This window comes from Triticum aestivum, chromosome 7A (genome assembly GCF_018294505.1).
Source record: "Triticum aestivum cultivar Chinese Spring chromosome 7A, IWGSC CS RefSeq v2.1, whole genome shotgun sequence".
In the NCBI taxonomy this organism is placed as follows: domain Eukaryota; kingdom Viridiplantae; phylum Streptophyta; class Magnoliopsida; order Poales; family Poaceae; genus Triticum; species Triticum aestivum.
Genome location: NC_057812.1, coordinates 163,594,268 through 163,601,798, shown reverse-complemented (window position 1 = coordinate 163,601,798; position 7,531 = coordinate 163,594,268).

The following is a 7,531-nucleotide window of genomic DNA, read 5'->3' as shown; positions in this document are numbered from 1 at the left end:
ACTTAAGTCATATCGATGCATATAATGGTGAAGAAAAGGTACATGTGGAAAAGTAACACATGTGCAGGGGACATAGAGCCCAGAGCATAATTATATTAAGCTTCTATATAAGAAGCCCCCAGGTATAATGAGCACGCCTGGCGCGTCAAGATTGTGTAGTCAAGACACATTTTAACCTTTTAAGGCCGTGAAGAAAAAGGGAACAAAGAAAGAAAGAAAGATAGACAGTGGATATATATATATAAGGGCGGAGGTAAGGACACGAACACAGAGTCCGACACTAGGCGTAGAACCTTCGTAGTCTGGCCGCGTTCCAAGGGTTTGGCTCGAGTCGATTGTCCGATGCATCCCGCAGACGGTACGCTCCACCGGTTAGAACTTTGTTAATAACGAAGGGACCTTCCCATTTGGGCTTGAGGTTGTCCTTTTTCTTCGCTGGTAAGCGTAGAACGAGTTCACCAACGTTATAAGTTTTGGCCCGCACTTCTCTGCTTTGATACCGTCGAGCCTGTTGCTAATAGAATGTGGAGCGGGCTTTTGCTACGTCACGCTCCTCCTCCAGGGTGTCTAAAATGTCCTGCCGATCAACCTCAGCTTCTTTCTCTTCGTACATGTGCACTCGAGGTGAGTCATGAATGATGTCGCAGGGCAATAGCGCCTCTGCGCCGTACACCATAAAAAACGGTGTGTATCCGGTAGTGCGATTCGGCGTGGTCCGCAGCCCCCATAGTACGGAGTCGAGTTCCTCAACCCAGTGCGTATCTGATTCCTTCAAGGATCGCACTAATCTGGGTTTGATGCCGCTCATAATAAGACCATTTGCTCGTTCGACTTGACTGTTTGTTTGGGGGTGATAGACGGAGGCATAATCAAGCTTAATGCCCATGTTGCCGCACCATGTTTTTACCTCGTCAGCTATAAAGTTTGAGCCGTTATCGGTGATGATGCTGCGGGGGACACCATAACAGTGTACAACCCCGGATATGAAGTCTATCACTAGTTCGGACTCAGCCGTTTCAACTGATTTGGCTTCTACCCATTTGGTGAATTTATCCACCATGACCAATAGGTACTTTTTCTTATGGCTTCCTCCTTTAAGGGGTCCGACCATATCAAGCCCCCAGACCGCAAAGGGCCAAGTAATGGGGATTGTTTGGAGAGCGGTAGGTGGCATATGGCTTTGGTTTGCAAAAAGCTGGCAACCGACGCAATGTTGGACGAGGTCATGTGCGTCTGCTCGGGCTGTCGGCCAGTAGAAACCTATACGGAAGGCTTGCTTGCAAGGGCCCGAGCTGCGGCGTGATGGCTGCCGAGTCCAGCATGAATTTCTGCCAAAAGTTGTCGTCCTTCCTCTTCGGAGATACACCGTTGAAGTACTCTGGTAGCGCTTTTCTTATAAAGCTCTCCCTCGTGGACCTCGTAGGCTTTAGACTGCCGCACAATGCAACATGCCTCGTTTGGGTCCTGAGGGAGTTCTTGCCTATTTAGGTAAGCCAAGAAGGGTTCTGTCGCTCGGGGCGATGACAGCCATAATCACGTGGGCCGAAGGTGTTTATTTCGGTGGCGGAGCCTCCGATTACGTCAGAGTGCTCGGGATCTGGTGTTGTGCCGGATCCTGATTGTTGTTGCCGGTCTCCCCTTCCCACACCACGGATGGCTTAAACAGCCTTTCCAAGAAGATATTAGGTGGGACAGGGTCACGCTTAGCGCCGATGCGGGCGAGGATATCCGACGCTTGATTGTTTTCTCGGACCACATGGTGGAATTCGAGCCCCTCGAACCGAGCTGACATTTTGAGGACGACATTGCGGTAAGCCGCCATTTTTGGGTCCTTGGCGTCAAAGTCTCCATTTATTTGAGATATTGCGAGGTTCGGATCCCCACGCACCTCTAGGCGTTGAATGCCCATGGAGACTGCCATCCGGAGACTATGCAACAGGGCCTCATATTCTGCTGCATTGTTGGAGTCTGTGTGTAATATTTGGAGTACGTATTGGACTGTATCTCCAGTTGGGGATATCAGGACGACGCCTACCCCCAGACCAGCCAGCATCTTAGAGCCGTCGAAGTGCATGATCCAATTGGAGTACGCACCGTACTCTTTAGGGAGTTCGGCTTCTATCCATTCGGCGACGAAATCAGCCAGTACTTGCGACTTAATGGCTCGTCAGGGTTTGTATGTTATGTCGAACGGGAGGAGCTCAATAGCCCATTTAGCAATCTGGACCGTGGCATCGTGGTTATTTATTATGTCGTTGGGTGGTACTTCAGAGGCCACCATAATTGAACACTCTTAAAAGTAGTGTCATAGTTTTTGGGATGCCATGAAGACCATGTATGCTATCTTTTGATAATGTGGGTACCATGGTTTGCATGGAGTGAGGACAGTGGATACGTAGTATACCGACTTTTGAAGCGGGAATTTATGTCCGTCCGTCTCTCGTTCGACGACGAGCACTGCGCTAACAACCTGGTGTGTTGCCGCTATATATAACAGCATTGGTTCGCCGATATTTGGCGCGGCCAAGATTGGGTTGCTGGCCAAGAGGGCTTTTATTTCTTCCAATCCGGCCGTGGCTGCATCCGTCCACTCGAAGTGTTTGGTGCGCCGAAGAAGGCGATAAAGAGGTAATGCCTTTTCTCCCAGTCGGGAGATAAAGCGGCTTAAGGCAGCCACGCATCTGGTTAATTTTTGGATTTGCTTGAGGTCTGTTGGTGTAGCCAACTGTGACAAAGCTCGGATTTTAGCCGGATTTGCTTCAATTCCTCTATTGGAAACGATGAAGCCCAAGAGCTTTCCGGCGGGCACGCCGAAAACGCATTTTTCCGGATTGAGCTTGATGTCATATATTTGGAGATTGTCGAACGTAAGCCTCAAGTCGTCTATTAAGGATTCGACGTGTCTGGTTTTAATGACCACATCATCTACGTATGCCTCCACTGTTTTGCCAATTTGTGCTTCCAGGGATGTCTGAATCATGCATTGATAGGTTACACCGGCATTTTTGAGCCCGAAAGGCATGGTGTTAAAACAGAAGGGGCGTATTGGGGTGATGAATGCTGTTGCGGCCTGATCGGACTCCGCCATCTTGATTTGATGGTATCCGGAGTATGCGTCGAGGAAACACAATAAGTCGTGTCCTGCGGTAGCGTCGATAATTTGATCGATGCGGGGGAGGGGGAAGGGATCCTTGGACAAGCCTTGTTAAGGTCCTTGAAATCGACACATAGGTGCCAGGATTTGTCCTTCTTTGGTACCATCACCAGGTTTGCTAGCCAGTCTAGGTGTTTTATTTCTCTAATGAATCCGGCCTCGAGTAACTTGGCTAGCTCTTCTCCCATGGCTTGTCGCTTAGGCTTTGAGAAACGCCGAAGAGTCTGCTTGACCGGCTTGAATCCCTTTAGAATGTTTAGGCTATGCTCGACCAGCCTGCATGGGATTCCTGGCATGTCTGAAGGATGCCAGGCGAAGATGTCACAATTCTCGCGCAAGAACTCCCATAGTGTGGCGTCTGTTGTGGGGTTCAGTTGTGCCCCGATGGATGCTGTTTTTGTAGGGTCCGTTGGGTGGACCTAAAATTTGACTGTTTCGTCCGCTGGTTTAAAAGAGGTGGATTTGGGTCTTTTGTCGAGTATCACATCGTCCCTGTCCACTGCAGAGCGCAGCGTAGTTAATTCTTCGACGCGGAGTGCTATGTCCGGCGGATAACGCCTCGAGGGCCAGTACGGCGGTTTTATTTTTGGCGCGGAGTGCTATGTCCGGATCACTAGCTAGAGTGATGATTCCATTTGGCCCGGGCATCTTGAGCTTCATGTACTCGTAATGGGGTATAGCTTGTAAGATCATGAATGCCTCCCGCCCTAAAAGAGCATGGTATCCGCTACTAAAGGGGCCACTTGGAATATAATTTCTTCGGACCTATAATTCTCCGGCGTGCCGAATACCACATCTAGTGTGATTTTTCCCGCACATCGTGCCTCCCGACTAGGGATTATTCCTCTGAAGGTCGTGCTGCTTTGCTCAATGCGGCTCTTGTCTATTTCCATTTTTCTAAGAGTCTCCTCATAGATGAGGATTAATCCGCTGCCACCATCCATGAGCACTTTAGTAAGCCGAAAGTCATCCACAATTAGACTAAGGACCAAAGCGGCTGGTGCTCGGGCTGTTCGGAATTGAGGTTCGTCACTGGCGTTGAAGGTTATATCCGTGTCGTTCCATGGATTTATTGTTGCAACGTGGCATACTTCGGTGAGGCTGCGGAGTGCTCGCTTGCGCCTATTATTTGAGGTGAAAGTCTCGAAGACTATCAGTGCTGTATTGTTATTTTCACGGGATGGTGCTCTGTGGTATTGTTGATGAGGAGGTCTTCGCCGCTCTTGGCCACCTGCCGGAGTATCCAACATGCTCTAAGGCTATGTGTTGGCATGATATCCGATGTACTGTGAATTTTGCATGGCCCATTGAGCCATCCCTCCAATACGGTTCTTCGCCCTGTAGTGGGCTTTGGTTTCTTTGTAATTGGATCGGGTGACTTATGAGAGTACACCCTTTTAGTTCGGACGTAGGGTTTAGTGAGAGCCAGAGGATCCCAGAATTTGGTTCGGGTTTTCCAGGTGTTTTCCATCGCACAGTACTTCTGTACTATGGCCGCCAAGTCAGCGAAGTGTACTATGTCACGGTGACTTATGGCGTTGAGGATTCCCTTGTTCGTGCAATTTTTGCAAAAGAATGAAATTACGTCTTCCTCGTGACAGTCCTTGACCTTGCTCATTGCAAGGAGGAATCTGGCCCAATAGTGATGTATTATCTCTTGGGGCTCTTGTCTAATGTGGAAAAGATCACTTATGTGAGGGTGGGTGGGTAGATTTTGGTCCAAACCCTGACCCGATCTGAGACCCAGGGGCAGAGGAGTTTCCGAGCTTAGCAGTTCGGGCTCCGGAAAGTTGCCCCATAGTTCTGGCCCGCTGTCCGATTCTAGGTTCGAAACTTGGGCCATGTCCTCCCGTAGACGGGTATCCGGCTCGGAGAACTTGGGAATCCGTACATAGTTTGTCCTCAAAATAGAGGAAGAATCGCTGCATCGCTCCTCCACCACCGCTATCTGATGGGTGACCGGCAAAGAGTTAATCTCCCTTTGGTAGGGTTTAAGCCCGATCCTATCATAGTCCGTAGCGACTCCCAAGGCGGCGATGCGATCCAAGAGCTCGTTCAAGGAAGAGAGATCCATTGGATCCATCTGCTCGGTGAATCCCGAGTCGACGTGGAGGCTATTTTTGATGACCCGAGAAGTCATCGTCGGCGCGACGGCCGAACGGGCAGTCATGACGAAGCCGCCAAGTCGGAGAGTTTGGCCTACAGCCAGGGCTCCCCCAGAGGTAATGTTGTCCTTGACAAGCAAACGAGCCATCAGGCCTTATCGTGACGGCACGGTGGAACTCTCAATGAAAGCACCAATGTCGGTGTCAAAACCGGCGGATCTTGGGTAGGGGGTCCCGAACTGTGCGTCTAAGGCTGATGGTAACAGGAGGCGGGGGACACAATGTTTACCCAGGTTCGGGCCCTCTCGTTGGAGGTAATACCCTACTTCCTGCTTGATTGATCTTGATGATATGAGTATTACAAGAGTTGATCTACCACGAGATCGTAGAGGCTAAACCCTAGAAGATAGCCTATGATTATGATTGGTGTTGGCCTACGGACTAAACCATCCAGTTTATATAGACACCGGAGGGGGCTAGGGTTACACAGAGTCGGTTATAAGGGAGAAGATCTACATATCCGAATTGCCAAGATTTCCTTCCACGCAAAGGAGAGTCCCACCCAGACACGGGACGAAGTCTTCAATCTTGTATCTTTATAGTCCAACAGTCCGGCCACAGTATATAGTCCGGCTGTCCGAGGACCCCCTAATCCAGGACTCCCTCAATGACCCAAAGTTAGGCCTCGTCCTTGATAATTTTAAAGATGTAGAATGGAGGCATGGACTTCTTCCTAAATGCACTCACATTTCTCTCGTTCCGAATAACCCAACAAACAAGTATAGTGAGGGTAGCCATGGTCTTCATGTTTGCAGTATTGGGCTTTGACGTGTTGGCCCACCAACTCTTTGTGTTGTGCTCCACCGTCCATTGATTTATCTCGATCTCGCTCCAAGCCCGAACCATTCCTGCACCATTCGCCAAACACGCAGCGGTGAACCGACTAAGTAAATGAGCGCATGTGGTATACCTTTACTTTCTCATGCTATGAGTAGTAGACCAATTCATCTTTTATATTGGTTTTCCTTTCACCTAACTAGAGTATGATACTAAACCTATATATTTGTCATGCAACTAAACAGATCTTTAAGCACTCTGAAGAAACGAGACCTTTAAGAGCATCTACAATCGGAATTGTTGGCAAATCCGCCCCCCTAAACGCCCACGTGGGCGTTCGCGGACAGCGCCAGACACCCCTTGTTCGGCCTACCGGACAGCTACACACCTCAAACATGAACCCTCAAATCCATGCAATGCATGCACGTCGATCATAGAGCACAAATTCATCACAAATCAACAGTTCACCAAATGCGACAAAGCAAAATAAATCATACTTCAATAATCTGAACATTCCAAAATGAAATTGAAGTCTAAGCGTGACGGATCACTCGCTCGCTGGATCACTTGTCAGACGCCATACATGCCATGTACTCTGTGGCCAACCTTGCGTCCTCATTCGCTGCCAGCCTTGCCTCCTGCTCCGCAGCCATCCTTGCCTTGTAGTGCCTACGTTCATTGATCTCCTTTTTCATCCCCACAAGGCACTTCTTTGAATGCTCACTCAAGGTACTTTCATCCATCGGTAATGATCATTGATCCAAACCCTATATGCATCTTCATATTGTTTCTGGGTGTTTGTAGGGCAATTTTTTTGTTTTCTACTATGTTTTCCAACACCTAGGCGATGTTCTCCAGCTTGCACGATGAAGCCAAGGATGGGAAACCCACGGACTACATCGATGCAGCCTTTGTGGAGGCGGAGGGGGATGGACTGGATGACAACTAGGGCTGCAGATGGGGGCTAGCGGCGAGGGCTCGAACGCGATTATTGGTGGAGAGAGGCGGGATGGGGATGGTGGGTTTGATGGATTTGGTGCAATTTGTGGTATGGTCGAATTGTCTAGTCTGATGTGGCGGACGCGCCTGGTCGCGCCCGAGCCTCCCCATATCCGCCTCAAGTTTGGGCTGGATATTAGGGGTGCCAACCAGTCCGAGCGTTTAGAGCCGTTATGAGGAGCTATGAGTCTTTTACTACCAGCCTGTGGGCCGCCCGTCTAGGTTGTTTGGGGGAGTAAGATTTTAAAATTCCCTTTATTTTTGTTTACTCCGCGTATTAGCTTTGGTCAAGTGAAGCTTCGTAAACTTTGCCAATGTTCATAAATAAAAAATATTAACATATACAATAACAAATCCATAGCATTAGATTCATTATTGAATGCACTCTCACATCATATAGATTTGTTATGATAAATGTTTATATTATTTTCTTTAA